Raw genomic sequence first — 18,744 nt, forward strand, 5'->3', positions numbered from 1 at the left:
AAAATCTGGAATTGTTTCTAAAAGTGTTGTGGTGGCTGAAACAGTTGGGTGTTTTAAGACTTAAGGTGGACAATCTTTTGTTAGGAAGGGATATCAAGAGGCAAACACTATTCTCAGCCATTTACCCCCATCTCAGCCATGGCATGATGCTAAACCAGACTGTTTGCAACCTTGGCATCCTGTCTAATGCTGTGAAAGATTACATCCTCGGATGGAGGAGTGCAGCTTCAACAACACTCAAGAAGCTCAACATCATTCAGGACATAGCAGCCCTCCATTCATCCACATCCATTCACTCACTTCACCACCGAAGCACAGTGACGTCTACAGGGTAGAGAAACAAAGGACTGCAGATGCTGGAATCTAGATGAAAAATGTGATGATGCTGGAGGAACTCAGCAGGTCAGGCAGCATCCGTGGAGAAAAGCAGGCAGTTAATGTTTCGGGTCAGGACCATTCTTCAGGACTGAAGATAGGAAAAGGGGAACCCCAGTATATAGGAGGGAAAATCAGAGCAGTGATATGTGGACAAAGGAGGGGAGGCAGGGTGGGCACAGCATGGTGATAGGTAGATGCAGGTAAGAGACAGGTGATAGGCAGGTGTGGGGGAGGAGGGGAGAGCAGATCCACCGGGAGATGGGTCAAAGGTAAGGAGAGAGAGGAAAAAAATGGAAAAAAGAGGGTAGGAAAGGGAAGAAAAGAAGCAAGATGGGGGGGGGGCGGGGTTGTGGGGATTACCTAAAGTGGGAGAATTCAATATTCATGCCATCAGGCTGTAAGGTTCCAAGATGGAAAATGAGGTCCCTGCAAAAAGGCAGAAAGGGGTGGGGAGGGGAAGATATGCCTGGTGGTGGGGTCCCGTTGGAGATGGTGGAAGTGGCCATCTCCAACCCATTGTTGGTATACCCACACCTCAAGAATTGCAGCGGTTCAAGAAGACAGCTCACCATCACCTTCTCAAAGACAACTGGGGATGGACAATTAAATGCTGGCTCAACCTACAAAGCCCACATCCCTTGAATGAATAAATAAAATCCTCTACCAAGACTTCCACTTCTGTAGCATTGCTATCTCCAACCTTGACTCAGCCTACCTGGATGCATGCCATTGTTACTAACCTAATCAACCATCCAAAAGCTCTCCTTCCACCTCTCTGTCTCCCACCTTCTGTAAAGTTCAGATCTTCCAAAACTCTGTTGCCCCTTTCCTAATTTGCACCATCCTTTTCAACTGAGATTCATGCTTCTGAGATTTACATCGACTCCCCGTCCAGCAATGCCTCAAGTTTAAAATTGTTGTTCAAAAGTAATAACAAACTGCAGATGATGGAAATCTGAAATAAAGCAGAATATGTGGAAATACACAACAGGTCAGTCTGCGTCTGTGGAGAGAGGGAAATAGTGTTACACGGAGAAACAGAGTGGGAAAATGTTTCATCATCTTTGAAGTGTTTACTTTTCTCTCTCTCTCCACAGATGCTATTTGACCTGCTGAGTATTTCCAGCATTTTCTATTTTTATTTGAAGTTCTCATCCTTGTTTCAACCCCCTCTGTGGATTCACCTCTCCCTTCTTTAGCCTCATTACTCTCTGAGAATTCTGCAGTCCAATTCTGGTTTCTGGCACATTCCTGATTTCTAGTAATCCCAGTATTGCTCACCATGGTTTTAAATGCCCCGATTTCTGAATTTCCCTGTCTAAACCCTAACTTTGTCTTCTTCTGTTGTATGTTCCTCAAAATGTAACTCTTTCACAAAAAAATTGATCTCCTTGATCAATCTCATCAAATGTTATTGGAGACAATTTATTATGTTGGGAACATTAACCTTAATTTGGGGCAGTACAGTGGCACAGCAAGTAGAGCTGTTGTCTCACAGATCCAGGGACCCAGGTTCAATTATAATCTCTGATGTGGAGTTTGCATGTTCTCCTTGTGACTGTCTGGATTTCCCCCAGATACTCTGGTTTCCTCCCACATCCCAAAAATGTGTGGATTAATTGACTAATTGGCTACTGTAAATTGTCCCTTGTGTGTAGCAGAGTCTGCAATAGGTTAATGACAATGTGGGAGAATACAAAAAATGGAATTAATGTAGGATTAGAGTAACTGGTTACTTAATGGTCAGCACAGACTGAGTTGGCTGATTTCATTTCATGCTGTATGAATTCATGATTCCATTGATATGAAGCTAAGGCAGGTAAATGGAAGTGAGATGCAATTTTGATTAAATAGCACAGCAGACTTGAGGAGCTGAGTAGCCTAATTTCATTTCACCCCAATCTCAAACATTACTAGGTGGCCAACAATCAAGAACATCGTTCTGAAGCAAATAAAAGCCTGCAGAAACTGGAAATCTGAAAATAAAAACGGAAAAAATCCGAAACACTCAGCGGCCCAGGCGGCATCTGTGGAGAGATGGTGTTTCAGGTCAGAATATCAAATTACCTTTCATCAAAAATAATTGAGTTAATTTGAATTTTATGTCTTATTTCCCGTCTGGTCAGTCTACTAGTAGAGTTTTTTTTGAGGGGGATAAAATTTACAGGACAGGTACATGAATTTCCCCCACGCCACGATTTCAGTCGAATGCAAACTCCCGAATTACTGTTATCGCCATCTGTTCCATTGCGGTTACTTACTGTCCCTCTAGGTCCTTGCAGCCGAAAGTAAAAGCCGTTTCCTTTTTAAATGGTGCGGTTGGTGGTGTGAAGGGCGGGGTTTCGGGGCTGTTCCTCTTGAGGTTGGCTCGCCTGATGAGAGGTTTTGCCATTAACCGGAGTACCAGAGAAAGGAGACAGAGAGAGACAGACAGAGCGCCGTGACGTGCGGAATCCGCAGCAGAAAGAGAGATGATTATTTTTTTCAGCTAAACTGTTCAGCATCTCGGGTGGCTGGGGATCAAAGCTACATACCGGTGCATTCATCGCTGCAGCCCTCTTGGGAGTCTAATCTCACCGTCGAAAGGATTTAACCAAGGGAATCGTGTTGGATTTGTATGTGTGTATGTGTCCGGGACAAGACTTACGAGGTAGGATTTCTTACGCTTGGCAACGGAAGAAATTCTCTTTCACGTGCCTCTTCTTTATGTTTGTGTTGTCTGGTAGCTCAGAATCAAGGGGCAATGCAAGTCAACGCCAGTTTTTGAGTTACATATCGCTCGTAATGAGTGAATACGGATGGGCGCCCAATGGGTCATTGGGGAGAGAGGACACAGCCCGGTCGTAAAAGTTGTGATATCTGTACATATGTTTTGGTTTCCAAACACAGTGCGAGTTATTATTAAACAAAAGCAGAAAAAGCTGCGGATGCTGGAAATTTGAAATTAAAACGGGAAATGCTGGAGAGCAGCGTTTGTGGAGAGGGAGGGAGCACAGTTAACGTTTCAGGTCAATGACCTTCCATCATATACGTTCATCCGTACGGGATGTTTCTTAGTAATGGAGGAGAGGGCTTCTTTTGGGAATGTAGCAGATTCGGTGTCTCAAACCCTTGCTTCCTACTCGCTCCCTACTCGCTCCCTCTTCGCACCCGAGGGTGCTGGGGATGTGGGGACGAGCAAGTATTTGCTATGAAGTCCGGTGACTTTGACAGTGCAGGTAATCCATTTTCAAATTAAAACGCGAAGTTTGCAGCTTCTTGCAATCTGTTGTTTTTTATTTTAGAAAAATAAGCATTATGAGGAGGTGAAGCTTAATTTAAGAGACGTTATATGACTGATACAGCGTGAAGAGGCTGAACCGTCTCTCTCTCTCTCTTCTCTCTCACACACACAATCCTCTCGATTATTCGCTGTAGCTACGAGGCGACTTTTCTACCTTAGCGGCTCCATCCCAAAGATCCAAACTGGCTGTAATCGCGCCCACATTCGAGATAAACCTCCCTCATATTGATCAGAACAGCGAGTCATAGTAAAACGTGATGAGGAAGGGAGGCGGGAACTGCATTACTTAACTCTTTAAGGATGTGAGCATTGGCAGGAGGGTAGGATTTTAGGTACGGGGATGAGCTGTGGTGATTTTCTTTCGAGCAGAGGTAGCTGAGGGATTATTTTTATTAAAATGCGGAATATTACGAGGGGCCTAAATGGGAGGGAGGGAGGAGCTGTTTCTTATAGCAGATGAGGCAGTAATTGTGTGGGTGTATGCATGTGTGAGTGGGGTGGGGTGTAAGGGTGCAGATTGAAAGTATTTGGCAGAAGTGTTAAGGTGTTTTATTTTCACCCAGGCGGTGGAGTGTGGGGATGAGGTGATCTGGAATTCACTGTCTGAAACACAGGTAGCGGCAGAAAACTGCATCACATTGAAGAAAGTACTTGAATGAGCACTTGATGTGTCGTAACCGACAGGGCTATGAACCAACAGCTAGGGATTAGGGTTAAACCCAATAGCTATTTTCTGCTGCTGGCCTTAATGCGACGGGCCGAATGGCCTCCTTGTTGATTTTTTTTAAATTTAGCTACCGGTGGGACTGGAAAGGCCCAGAACATGTTATCGATTTTATTTTGGGTATAGTACTGAACGACTCAAAGGTTGAGCCAACTACGCAAATATATGTTTTGATCATTTTTTGTACACTTTCAAGTTGCAGCTCTTGCTGCGTGGTTCGTACTCGTAACCTATTGCAACTGCAATATTTTCTCCATCCCATGCTGTTACTTTTTCAATTTCTTGCAAACTTCGAATTTGTTGAGGGAAAAACATTTATCCTTTATTCTGACTTGACATTCACCTCCACACTTGAACGGTACTTTTTACATTGATCGGGCGACTTCTGAAACGCAATGTTGAATTAAATGTATTTAAAGATATATGTTCAGAGAAACCACAAGCAGCATGTGTGACCGAACATTGCGGTTAGTCGTCCTGATGTGAATGCTGTACAGACAACTCCAGTGAAATATACAGCACAGGAGACAGCTTTCTTGCCATGCACAGATTCTCTGTCCTCTTTTTCTGCAATCTTTTTATTTGAAACACCAAAATCATGAGGAGTCTGTGGAAACATAAAAGATAAGCACCAGCCTCAGGCGAGATACTTTGCGCATTCTCCCGGCGCAAAGAGCTGTTAACATCTTTAAATGGTCTCCTGCTCCATTGGGATCTCACCCGCGCTGAAGTCCACGCATGTTACGTCTGTTGTGACCACCAACCTTAGTGCGCCCGAATTTATTCAATACATTCTTGAACAATGACAATGCAACCTGGAGCTAATTTGTAAGCTATAAAAATATTTGGTAAATGTATTTGTGGGAACGATATTGCATCGGATTGAGAACAGTGAAACAACTGAAGCAGTTACTGGGGCGTTTTTTATCCCTTACAAATGTCATCTGAATCTATTGCCTGAGTGTATTCTACAATTGTGACCCAAGGTTACTGAAGGGTGGATTTTAGAACATCGCAGGTAGGGATAGTCATTCCGACCAGACGACAAGCTCTCAGAATATGCAGCTAGTAGTCTTCAAATTGTGAATCTGTGCATTGGCTGTGTTCAGTGAAATACTCGCGTTGTACCATCTGGAGAGGTTTAATTTCTGCGTATTTATCTTTTTCGTCGTTTTAAATCAGATTGTTTTGTAAACGCCGATTATTAATCGGTGAGGGGAGGAACACGTGGACTGGTTTACCCTTGAAATAAATCCGGATTTAAGCGAATGATTGACCAGTTTTGGCCGGCATGTTGTTCTAGCAGCGCATTATATGAAAATATTGCGCCTGTCTTTTCACCATGAGGGGACATTTCACAATTCACCCGGTGTTTTATTTAATGCAACGCAACTGCTGGAATTGCAGAACCTATTTCCAGAAAATTCGTGGAATCGTTGAAGCATAACTTTTTTTAAGTGAAACAAGTATGACGAGGCGGCTAGTGGTGCTCAGGCGCTGGTGAGCTAAATACAAAATATGGTTTTTAACATATAACATTTTCAGCAAATGTTTGTCTCCAGCAGCATACTATGGTCAGTTGTTGATCTAATTTGACACGTATTTCTGGAATTGCACAAATATTACAAAATGAAGGCGATTGTTTTTCAATATCAGGAAATGGAGAAAAACCATCACCGATTTACCTCTAACTCTGGGGGATATGAGGTCAGTCAGTGAGCACTCCCACGTCTTTTCACCCACCTTTTCGGGTGCATTGCTTCCCGGTGTTTGAATTGGCCTGTAAATGTATTTCTATGTTAATCGTAGTAGCGCAAAAATTGATAAAGATAACTTGGGGGGGGGGGGGGTGTGAAGAAGTTCAGATTTGATCGCCGCCAATATACATTCGTCCTTTACAAATTGTTAGCAAATGGTATTATTGGTTTACTAATGTGAGGCGCGCATTTTCCATCCTGCACAATCGTGATGTCAGTCAGCTTGGAGTTTGAGGCAGAGAACAGCATAGGGAAGAACATAACAAACGGGGTTTAAAGTCCTTTGTATACTTAGGGACGCGTTATAGTTGTTCTTTTTTTCATTTAAGAATACGAGACGGACAGGTTCAGTGTTCATGGCAAACTATGCAAATTTTGCATCGTTGCATTAATGATATTAGCGCTTGGGAAGAATATTTCCGAACCTCCAATATCATTGTAAAGTGGCTAGGTGGGAAACTTGACACATTTCTCCATTTAATGCAGATGTGGGAAAGGATTTGATGTATTTTTAATTGCAATGATTTTTTTGGGGGGGGGATTTTTTTTCTAATATAAATAATGTGGGTGGGAGGAGTTGGGAGGGTAGTGGGCGAGAAGCAGCAAAACGCTCCAGGTGTTGCGCCGGGCCGGTTGTTTATGATCCATTGGCGAGCGTGAGGCAGAGGCGAGAGCCCGGGATGGCGGCGCGCATGCGCGCGGCAGCGGCGGGAGGCGCGCGGCGGATCAAAGGAAGGGGCCGCGCGGCACGCGCTCCCAGTCGGCGGGCTGGTGGGCGGGCGCGCGGTAGCGCGGGAGGCCCCGGCCTGAGTCGTCGGGGCCTCGACTCGACGCCCACTGCACACCGGTCACTCTTGGGGGATATCGGAGCCACATTACCATCATGAGCTCGGAACACAGAAAACCTGAGGTAAAATGCCTTCAAAAATAAAATAGACACGGCTTTTGAGACACACCTCGTGTCTCAAAGTCGCAGAAGTCCGGTTCAGGGCTCAATCCGGTCGGCGGCCTCCACTGAATTTTATAATTCTCACTCTCGTTTTAAAATCCTTGCATGGATCTATCCCTCATCGCCTCTGATTTCCTTTGGCCCCACGACCGGCGGCGGTGCCCTCGGCATCGAAGACCCAACCCTCTGGAATTCCCTCCTTAAATCTCTCCACTGCCTCCACCTCCTCAACCCCCACCCCCCTCCCTCTTTATTCTTGAAGACACTCCTTAAAACTTGTCACATTGACCACGCTTTTGGTACCTGCCCTGATGACACCGTAAATAAATTGGTACCTTTATTGGTAAATTGGTTTTATTATTGTCACATGTACCGAGGGACAATGAAAAACTTGTCTTGCATACGGTTCATACAGATCAATTCATTTCACAGTGCATTGAGGTAGTACAAGGGGAAACAGAACAGAATGCAGAATAAAGTGTCACAGTTACAGAGAGTGAGTACTTGGCCACGCAAGTAGAAAGGATGGCAAAGAAGGCATATGGCATTTTTGCCTTCATAGGTCAGGGCATTGAGTATAAGAGCAAGGAAGTCATGTGGCAGCTATCTAAAATTTTGGTTAGGCTGCACTTGGAGTATTGAGTGCAGTTCTGGTCGCCCCATTACAGGAAGGATATGGAGAGGGTGCAGAAGAGGATTACCAGGATGCTGCCAGGATTAGGAGGTATGAGCTATAAGGAGAGGTTGGACAAATTTGGGTTGTTCTCTCTGGAGCATCCAAGGCTGAGAGGAGACCTGACAAGTTTATAAAATTATAAGAGGCATAGATAGGGTGGACAGTTAGAATCTTTCTCTCAGGGTAGAAATGTCAAATATGAGAGGACATGCATTTAAGTGAGGGTGAGGGGGAAAGTTTAAAGGAGATGTGTGGGGCAAGTTTTTTACACAGAGACTGGTAGGTGCCTGGATATGCTGGCAATCATGATGTTTGCATTTATTTCCATGCAATTGGGTTTTATAACATATATTCTTGTAAATGAATAAAATCTGATTTAAATATTTAATTATTCCATGAATAATATAATTTGTGTTAAAATTACGTAGTTTAACTAAAATTGATAATAAAACATACACTCTGAAAATAAATGTGTACAAAAATTACATTTAATGTAGTTATTTTTAAGTAGATATGTACCTTTGCACAATGCATAAATTTGCTTGATTTCGATGCTAAAATGCTTCAGAATACATTATATTTCTTTCTTTAGAATCTGTTGTAAAAATGTTAGATTATGTTTATCTCCAGCTCCGGAGCAACCAGCATATGGATCACCATGGTAAAAGCATTGCGTATTGAGATTAAAGCCAACAACTTTTAGTGATCGTCCTTGCACCTTGTTAATGCTCACAGCAAAAATAAGTTGAACAGGGACTAAGTTGAACGGGAAACTCAAATCACAAACAATCTGCTGGAGGAGTTCAGCCTATCAAGCAGCATCTGTCAGGGAGGGGGTGGAATTGTAGTAGATGTTTCAGGTTAAAACCCTGCATCTGGATGATTCTGATGCAGGGTTTCAACCTGAAACATCAATTCCTTTACAGATGCTGCTCGACCTGTTTCCCTCCAGCAGATTGTTTGTCCTCCATATTCAAGCATCTGTAGTCTCTTATGTCTTCAGCGAATTGATGTCGCTGAAATTGGAAAGGTAGATCAGATGGGATATTTGGTATATCCGAGGGATGAAGACATTTCCCCCAATAGCTTTACCAGTCACTATTATATCTTCAGTTACATGTGTAGTAATTTTTGAACTGATAATCTTGTGTTGCATAGTATTGGTGGATCCAAATTCCTGAGTATCATGATTGGTGTGCCTTTAAGTTCAAGATAATGTACTGACACACCAGGTGGTGACAGAGTTTAAAAATTCAACAGGAAAATGCACAGCCTCATCAATGTCTGTCAATAGATTTATATTGTATTGGTTGTCTGGGAAGCTTTGAAAGAAGGTCTTTATTCATGGCCTGTGCTGAGTCATATTTTGGTGCTAAAACTGCTCTTTCATGCAACCATTGGTAATTCCAATAGAGTTAATTGACATTTGGGAGAATGGCTTACATCAGATCATGAAGTGATGTAACAATTCAGCCCAAGTTTTTCATCAAAATTATTCTTGATGAGTCTTTGTGTTTAATTAGAGGCAAACTCTTTCGCAGATGGAGCGCCTGTCAAATGTGATCGCATACTGGTTTTCAAGTATAATCATTTAGCATTTTCCCAAATATACAGTGCTTTAATACAGGCTTTCAATTCATCTGCTTTAGCACCTTGTGGAATTACTGGTAGCATTTGTAGAAAATCTCCAGCTAGCACTAAAGGAGACACAAGAGACTGCAGTTGTTGGAATCTGGAACAGACAGTCTGCTGGAGGAACTCAGTGTGTCGAGCAGCATCTGTGAGGGGAAAGGAATTGTCAACATTTCAGGTCGAAACCCTGCATCAGGACCTCCCATTCATTTATTATTGTGTCTAAGATCATGCAGTTTTGATTCAATGCTTCAGTGGTTCCTTTGTGAGCCATTGTACATTCATCCCAGACAATAAATTTGCAATCTTCTAGATTTTGTTCCTTTGCATTTTCCCAACCAATGTTACAAGTTGGGGCATCTTCATTTGTCAAATTTAAAGGGAATTTAAAAGTTGAATGTGCAGTTTTCCCCGTCAAAAGATGATGGTGATGATACCATAGCCAGGACAATCATGTTTTGTCTTTTAACTTTAGCCAAAAGTAGATTAAAAAGGAAAGTTTTTCCCATTCCATCAGAATATCCTTGGTCATTGTAAACAGCCACTGTAATAGTATCTGAATTATTTCTTGGTTACCTCACAAAACTTGGCTCTTTCTCTTGGATATATTTGTCTAACTGGTTTAAGTTGTAGCTGCCTCCTGCAAAAACTCAGTGCACAGATTTTGTGATTCAGCTAGATTAGAACTACTTAGATCAGGTCCATCCAAATATTTAGTACCTCAAAAATACATCTTAACAGAATCTCATCAATTTTCAATAGGGAAAATTAAAATTTGGCTCCCTTTGAGCTGTGGATGGCCTCCAATGGGGTTTTTATAAAGAACTGTATCCTTATGCAAAATTTTAGATTTCTAGGTTGTTTCATCACAGAGTAACATGTGGGACACACTGACATTCTATTATATATCTTTAGATTTCCAGCATCTACAGTTTTTTTCTTTGCTTATTATTCTTATATCCTTACTGCTACACCTGAGCAAAAACTAACACCTTGCCACATAAAGAGATATTAAGGCCCATGACCATAAATTCTGGTCAAGGATGCAGATTTTAAAGAATATCTTAAAGCGGAGAAGAGGATGAGGCAGTAGAGAGATTTAGTTTTATTTAAGAATACAGGTTTGGTATTTGTGCCAAACACTGTAATAATCTCATTATGATTATTCGTGTTCGGAAAGAGTATTTCCTAATCTCTGATACAATTGTAAAGTGGAGAAACGGAAATGTTTACTTATCTCTTTTGTCTATTTAATGCAATTTTTGGGAGGAGGGGATGGGAAAATTTGTTGCAGAATAATTTTGTATTCTTAATTGCAATTGTCCTTTGAGGCCCCCAGGATTTTTTTCTGCTGCACAGTATAAGTGGAAAATGATGCTTTTAAAACCAAGAGCAAAAGTTTTATGTTTCGGAACAGGCAGAGACTAACCAGCTCCTAAAGCCTGTTCTCCCAAATCAACATTGACTGATCTGTCTTTTCACTCACCTGGATTAACTTCAGAGTCTTTAATACTGTTGTTAAAAAAAGAAATATAGGTTAATATTTTGGTAGGACCCTTCATCAGAAGAGCCTATGTAGTTTACTTACTTTATGTGGCATAGATTGAATAATCCTTGAGAAGTTGACAAAGTTATGTGAAAGCTTTATGTTCAGGCTTCAAACATAGGCAACCCAGTCTAGTCATCACGGATAAGCAATGTTCCTGCCTGAATAATTTACTCCTTATTTATTTTTAGATGCTTGGACAACATCTCATCAAAATGGAATGTTTAAGGAACTACCGTGTGATATTTATTGCCAATGTAGCAGTTTTCTTTTGAAAATGTTATTCTGACTGAATAATGAGACTCAGAGTTGAAACTCCTAAAACCAGCTGTTAATCCCAGTGAATCTTTTTATTGAGCCTGTAAGACCGTGATACTGTGCCCTCTGAGGATGAGCTCAAGGCAGCTGGAAATCCAATGGAGTACTGTCAACTACAGCGGCTCACTGTCATGTTTCATATTTAAGGAATGATTAGCAGGCGTTTGCCAAGGTTTATGGGCTACCTTCAAGTATGCTAAGGAGAGAAGGAAGAAATTTAAATCAAATTTTTGCATTTATGTAGTGGCTTTCACCCAGAAAGGTTACAAAACAGTAGGAGTGCATTTCGGCAATCAAGTCCATGGGATCTGTTGCTTTCTGACCTAGAAATAAGAATGTAACTTACAGCTAGAATTGAAAGAATTGGAAAAATATTTGTATTCTATCAGTGTTGGTCTTGTTAATCTTGATATCAATATTACATCTTGGTGAATAATAAAAATGATGAACCCTACCTGTAATTAATGGTTTGTTTGTCTCTGATATTTACCTTTTGTTAATGGGTATGGATCTTACAGATAATATAAACATTTGTCAATGTTTTTTTTTGGGCCATCCCTACTCAATATAAATTAGGTTGTATTGCTGATTCTACAGTGTGCTTAATCAATATATTTTAAGCCTATCATTGGCATATGTTTGTTTGAAATTTAATTACTTTATGTTGATGCATACCAACGAAATGTCAAACAGATATTGTTACAGGGTTGGTGATCAATAAGAAAAGATACAATTATGACCATGTCATATATTCAGAAATCATTCACCTGTATCAGTAGAGATAGATATAGGAACAGAATATGAGAAAAAGCAGAGCATTTTCTCTTTTTAAAGTGCAGCCATCAGTATCTTCTTCATCATGGGAACTTCACACAGCTATTGAAAGTTGACTTGACCACATGCCATCAATGCAGTTGGAGCTAGCAAAAGACTAAAGATTTTTTTCAAGCAATGTGACAAAGTGGAATAAACATGTTTTATTTTTAAATATCAGTGAAATGACTTTACTGATAATTCGAGGCACAAATCAAGTATAGTTTTCTGATGACTATCACACATAATGTAACTGCTGTTGTATATAACTTGTTTCTTTTTCTCTTCAGCATAAAATGATCTTTGTAATATTGTAGTTTTTCCTTTTCTGCTACCTTGATGTACTAATGTTTGGAATGATCTGTCTGAATGGCATGCAAAACAAAGCTTTTCACTGTACCTCGGTACATGTGACAATTATTAAACCAATTACAGCTATCAATTACTTGAGTAACTTAAGGGTACCAGAGTAATTGAGGGTACAGTTATTTCATACCTAGTACCAAACTGATAGCCCAGTATCTGGGTATGAAGTTATCTCAGTTATAAATATTAAAATCAGCATTCAGTTTTATATTACTTGCAATTTTCTTTTGCTGCCCATTTGTACTGTTTACCCTTGCTCGGTCAACTAACTTAAGTAAATGACCACACAAATCCTAATTAATTCAAACTTGCAACTTTATTGTATCAACTTTATTGTATCAATGCAAATATCCACATAAGTTATGTTGTCCCTGGGTCAATGACTTAGGTTCCTGGATGCTTTTGTTCCTTCCATATCAATACTCACCCAGACCCTCACTTCACGTTTTCCAACTTGTAACATCGAAATAGGGGATCCCCACAAACAATTGATCCTTCTTCTCCCTGCCACTGGCATGGAGGTCTTCCTTGCAATAGTTAGTCTCTAGAGTTTTCATTTGCTACGCATCCAAAATGCTTCATTATTATTCTCTATTCTTATCAGTTCTGAACCATTATACTTTGATTCCATTGGTTCTGACTTATTGAGCTAGCCTGTGTCCACTTTTCATTGGCTCTGGCCCAAGGCTACAGGTAACATTACCTCATTACTCTTCTTCCAAATAAGGATACGCCTCTGATGTCATTCCTTTGCTTTTCTCTGAATCAGGCCATTTCAAACCAGTTATAGCCAATTAAAATCAGACACTGGGTTCAGATTATTTCAGTTCACGGACACAGACTATTCTTCTTATAAACTGTGTTGATTCTTCTACCTTGTCAAAAAAACATCCCTCAGGCAACTTGTTATTTGAAAATGATCTCTTATTCAGCAGATTATTGGTAGGGCCTTTGTTATGTCCACTTTTGATTACTTTAATCCAGCAAGAGTTAGTTCAGAAAACCAGTTCACAAAATGGTGGTCACAAGAACAGTCTCACAAAATGACAGCCTCCACTTCTTCCACCACGTGGTGAGAACACTTGTCCACTGTCCTTGAATTGTTCCAGCTAGCTGTTTTTCAGATTTTAAATTCCTTCAGGCCAACAGTATGCATATTAAAAAAAAATGAGCATCTAGATTGCAAAGTGGAAGTGTGCATGGAAAGAATTGGATCCTGTTGTCAGGGTGTTACTGATGCAGGATTGCTATGTGTCTGCAATTGAATCCAATAGCCAGACTCTAACAGAACCTGTAAAATTTCCTTAACTCCTTCCAGTATAATAGACTTCAGTATCAGAATTTGATTTCACATAACTCTGCCGAAGACCGATTTGCACCTTTTTCTCAAACAAAACTTTATGTACATTCAGTAAATCATGGACCTTGTCCTATCTATCCACTGCAAATTTCTTTATCATACTTAAAATAAAATACTGTGAAACTCCATGAATAGAAAATCCTGGAGGTTTGCAAATGGCCTTTCCATGAACAAAGCCAGAGTTTGATATTCAGTCTGAATGGCAATAACTCCCAATGTTAATGAGTCAAGTCAATTTGTAGGTTCAAAGGAATAGACACCTACACTTTGGTTGCAGAATAAGAAATTATGTTTCTCTTGGTATAATGTTCTTGTCCTTTTTAAGACAGCTCACCGTTTTTATAAAATTGTGAGCAGTATGAGAAAAAGTCTGTATATGTTATCCATTTCTGACAAATCTGTCAAGTAAGTCGCAATGATGTATCAGAATATTTTGGAACATACACAGACATAGCCTTTATTCCCTAAACCCAGCAAGTTAAGGGTTTGATTTTTTTTGTAAACCCATTTAACTCAAGAATCAGTGCTGAGGATACAAAGTTGATCTAACTGAGCAGCTGGAGCTAACTTCTTGAAAAATTATTTTAAAGTTTCCTGCACCTCCAAGTGAAGGCTTTGGGTAAATTCTGGGGTGTGAGGACAATACCAGTTGTGGGAGGTAACAAGTTTCAGCTAGTTTCAGGGTAAATGGGGTGAGAGATACTATCTTGGGCTGTTGTTTTTATTAAAAAAATAAAACATTTTATTTGGTGTCCCTGGTGAATTGTAGAAAGTTTACATTACTCAAGGAGGTTGTTTGGCCCATTGTGCCTATGCCTCTGACGAATAAAATTACTCTGGCTTTAGGTTCTTGGTTAACAGGGGAACTGTGGTGTAAACCTTTGAAGGCAGGACATGTTGAGGGAGTGGTTGGCAAAGCATATGGGATACCCTTTTTCATAAATAAAGGCGATAAGAAGGTTATTTGAATTTTAATAAAACATTAATTTTGATAATTGTAGCCAGCTCCAGTTACCATCCTTTAGGAAGGATATGGAAGTCCTGGAACAAACTGACATTTACTGCAAACCCACTGGCTCCTATGGCTACCACAACTACACCTCTTCCCACCCACACAAACAAAAACTGAAACGGGAGGATCCAGTATGGAGAGTCGTGCAGTGCTGGTTTGAGGAAATCCATGAGCTCTTAAGTGACTGCTTTGAGACCGTGGACTGGTCCATGTTCAAAGGCTCAGCTGCCAGCCTTGATGAGTATGCCACCACCATCACAGACTTTATCAGCACGTGTGTGGAGGATTGTGTACCAAAGAAGACAATACGGGTGTCCCCAAACAGGAAACCATGGATGAAGCGGGAGATCCACTCCCTACTGAAGGAGAGGACTGCTGCACACAAATCTGGTGATCCTGCTCTGAACAAGAAATCGAGGTATGACCTTCGGAAAGCTGTCAGGGATGCCAAGAGGCAATACCAACTCAAAATAGAGTCCCTGACCAGCCGTCAGTTATGGCAGGGCTTACATGCCATAACAGGCTACAAGATGAAGCCGGGCAGCATAGCTAACAACAGCACATCCCTTCCGGATGAACTTAACGCATTCTATGCGTGTTTTGAACAGAAGGGAAGTGGATTGTCACCATCCACCCTGACAGCCACCAATGCAGCTAAACCTGTGATCACAGTGGAGGACAGTGAAGATCAGTCTTCCGGAGAGTGAACACGAGGAAAACACCTGGCCCAGGTGATGTCCCTGGCCGTGTGCTCAGATCTTGTGCTGATCAGCTGGCAGAAGTATTTGAGGACATATTTAACCTCTCCATGCTTCAATCTCAGGTTCCCACCTGTTTTAAGAAGACCACTATCATCCCGGTACTGAAGAAAAGCAAGGTAACATGCCTCAATGACTACTGACCAGTGGCTCTGACATCCATCATCATGAAGTGTTTTGAGAGGTTGGTCATGGCACGCATCAACTCTAGCCTACCAGACAACCTAGACCCATTGCAATTCACCTATCACCGAAACAGGTCTGCAGCATCTCCCTGGCCCTACATTCAGCTCTGGAGCATCTGGACAGTAAAGACACCTACATTAGACTTTTGTTTATTGACTACAGCTCTGCCTTGAATACAATAATCCCAAGTAAGCTTGTCACCAAACTCCAAGACCTAGGACTCAACACCTCCCTCTGTAACTGGATCCTTGACTTTCTAACAGATAGACTGCAATCAGTGAGGATAGGCAGTAATACCTCCGGTACGATTATTGTCAACACTGGTGCCCCACAAGGCTGCGTCCTCAGCCCTCTACTCTCCTCCCTATACACTCATGACTTTGTGTGGCCAGATTCTGCTCTAACTCCATCTACCAGTTTGCAGATGATACCACCGTTGTTGGCCGTATCTCAATGATGAGTCGGGGTACAGGAAGGAGATAGAAAGCTTAGTGGAATGGTGTCATGACAACAACCTTTCCCTCAATGTCAACAAAACTAAAGAGCTGGTCATTGACTTCAGGAAAGGGTACGGTGTACATGCACCTGTCTATATCAATGGTGCTGAGGTCTAGAGGGTTGAGAGCTTCAAATTCCTGGGAATGAACATCACCAACAGCCTGTCCTGGTCAAATCACGTAGAAGCCACGGCCAAGAGAGCTCACCAACGCCTCTACTTCCTCAGGAGGCTAAAGAAATTTGGTTTGTCCCCTTTGACTCCACCAACTTTTACAGATGCACCATAGAAAGCATCCTATCAGGATGTATCACAGCTTGGTACAGCAACTGCTCTGCCCAGAACTGCAAGAAACTGCAGAGAGTTGTGGACACAGCCCAGTGCATCACGGACACCAGCCTCCCCTCCTTGGACTCTGTCTTTACCTCTTGTTGTCTTGGTGAAGCAGTCAGCATAATCAAAGACCCCACTCACCTGGGACATTCTCTCTTCTCTCCTCTTCCATCGGGTAGAAGATACAGTGGCATGCAAAAGTTTGAGCACCCCTGGTCAAAATTTCTGTTACTGTGAATAGTTGAGTAGCAGATGAACTGATCTCCCAAAGTCTTAAAGTTAAAGATGAAACATTCTTTTCAACATTTTAAGCAAGATTAGTGTTTTATTTTTGTTTTGTACACCTTTAGAGTGAAAAAAGGAATGGAGCACCACGCAAAAGTTTGGGCACCCCAAGAGATTTGAGCTCTCAAATAACTTTTACCAAGTTCTCAGACCTTCGTTAGCTTGTTAGGGCTATGGCTTGTTCACAGTCATCATTCGGAGGGGCCAGGTGATGCAAATTTCAAAGCTTTATAAATATCCTGACTCTTCAAACCTTGTCCCAACAATCAGCAGCCATGGGCTCCTCTAAGCAGCTGCCTAGCACTCTGAAAATTAAAATAAATGATGCCCACAAAGCAGGAGAAGGCTATAAGAAGATAGCAAAGTATTTTCAGGTAGCCGTTTCCTCAGTTCGTAATGTAATTAAGAAATGGCAGTTAACAGGAATGGTGGAGGTCAAGCTGAGGGCTGGAAGACCAAGAAAACTTTCCGAGAGAACTGCTTGTAGGATTGCTAGAAAGGCAAATCAAAACCCCTGTTTGACTGCAAAAGACCTTCAGGAAGATTTAGCAGACTCTGGAGTGATGGTGCACTGTTCTACTGTGCAGCGACACCTGCACAAATATGACCTTCATGGAAGAGTCATCAGAAGAAAACCTTTCCTGCGTCCTCACCACAAAATGCAGCGTCAGAAGTTTGCAAAGGAACATCTAAACAAGCCTGATGCATTTTGGAAACAAGTCCTATGGACTGATGAAGTTAAAATAGAACTTTTTGGCCGCAATGAGCAAAGGTATATTTGGAGAAAAAAGGGTGCAGAATTTCATGAAAAGAACACCTCTCCAACTGTTAAGCACGGGGGTAAATCGATCATGCTTTGGGCTTGTGTTGCAGCCAATGGCATGGGGAACATTTCACTGGTAGAAGGAAGAATGAATTCAATTAAATACTGGCAAATTCTGGAAGCAAACATCACATCATCTGTAAAACAAAAGCTGAAGATGAAGAGAAGATGGCTTCTACAACAGGATAACGATCCTAACCACACCTCAAAATCCACAATGGACTACCTCATGAGGCGCAAGCTGAAGGTTTTGCAAGGACCTCACAGTCCCCCAACCTAAACATCATCGAAAATCTGTGGATAAACCTCAAAGGAGCAGTGCATGCAAGACGGCCCAAGAATCTCACAGAACTAGAAGCCTTTTGCAAGGAAGAATGGGCAAAAATCCCCCAAACAAGAATTGAAAGACTCTTAGCTGGCTACAGAAAGCATTTACAAGTTGTGATACTTGCCAAAGGGTGTGTTATTAAGTACTGACCATGCAGGGTGCCCAAACTTTTGCTTCAGGCCCTTTTCCTTTTTTGTTATTTTGAAACTGTAAAAGATGGAAATAAAAAAGTAATCTTGCTTAAAATATTAAAGAAATGTGTCATCTTTAACTTTATGCCTTTTGGAAGTCAGGTCATCTTTTACTCGCTTAGCTATTCACAGTAACAGAAATTTTGACCAGGGGTGCCCAAACTTTTGCATGCCACTGTACAGGAGCCTGAAGGCACGTACCACCAGACTTAAGGACAGCTTCTACCACCAGACTATTGAACAGTTCCCTTATACAATGAGATGGACTATGACCTCACGATCTACCTTGTTGTGACTTTGCACCTTATTGCATTGCACTTTCTCTGTAGCTGTGACACTTTACTCTGTACTGTTATTGTTTTTACCTGTACTACATCAATGAACTCTGTACTAACTAAATGTAACTGCACTGTGTAATGAATTGACCTGTACGATCAGTTTGTAAGACAAGCTTTTCACTGTACCTCGGTCCAAGTGACAATAATAAACCAATGCCAATACCCTGTCTCTTGTAAAGATGCCATTCCTTC

General features: G+C 41.4%; 1 protein-coding gene across 26 annotated transcripts in view; it reads left to right on the top strand.

Annotated features, from left to right (window-relative positions):
• Positions 1 to 2,809: 2,809 nt before the first annotated feature.
• nrxn3a (neurexin 3a) overlaps positions 2,810 to 18,744 on the top strand; it is a 1,776,465-nt gene continuing 1,760,530 nt past the window's right edge. For 25 of the 26 annotated variants that reach the window (XR_007957567.1, XR_007957568.1, XR_007957570.1 and 22 more), the window contains exon 1: positions 2,810 to 3,028. The gene's annotated coding sequence lies outside the window, so the exon portion shown is untranslated. Of the gene's footprint in view, positions 3,029 to 5,382; positions 5,404 to 18,744 lie in introns of those variants that run through there. The other variant, XM_052031002.1, reaches the window with a different exon arrangement.

This window comes from Pristis pectinata, chromosome 1 (assembly GCF_009764475.1).
Source record: "Pristis pectinata isolate sPriPec2 chromosome 1, sPriPec2.1.pri, whole genome shotgun sequence".
Classification (NCBI taxonomy): Eukaryota; Metazoa; Chordata; class Chondrichthyes; order Rhinopristiformes; family Pristidae; genus Pristis; species Pristis pectinata.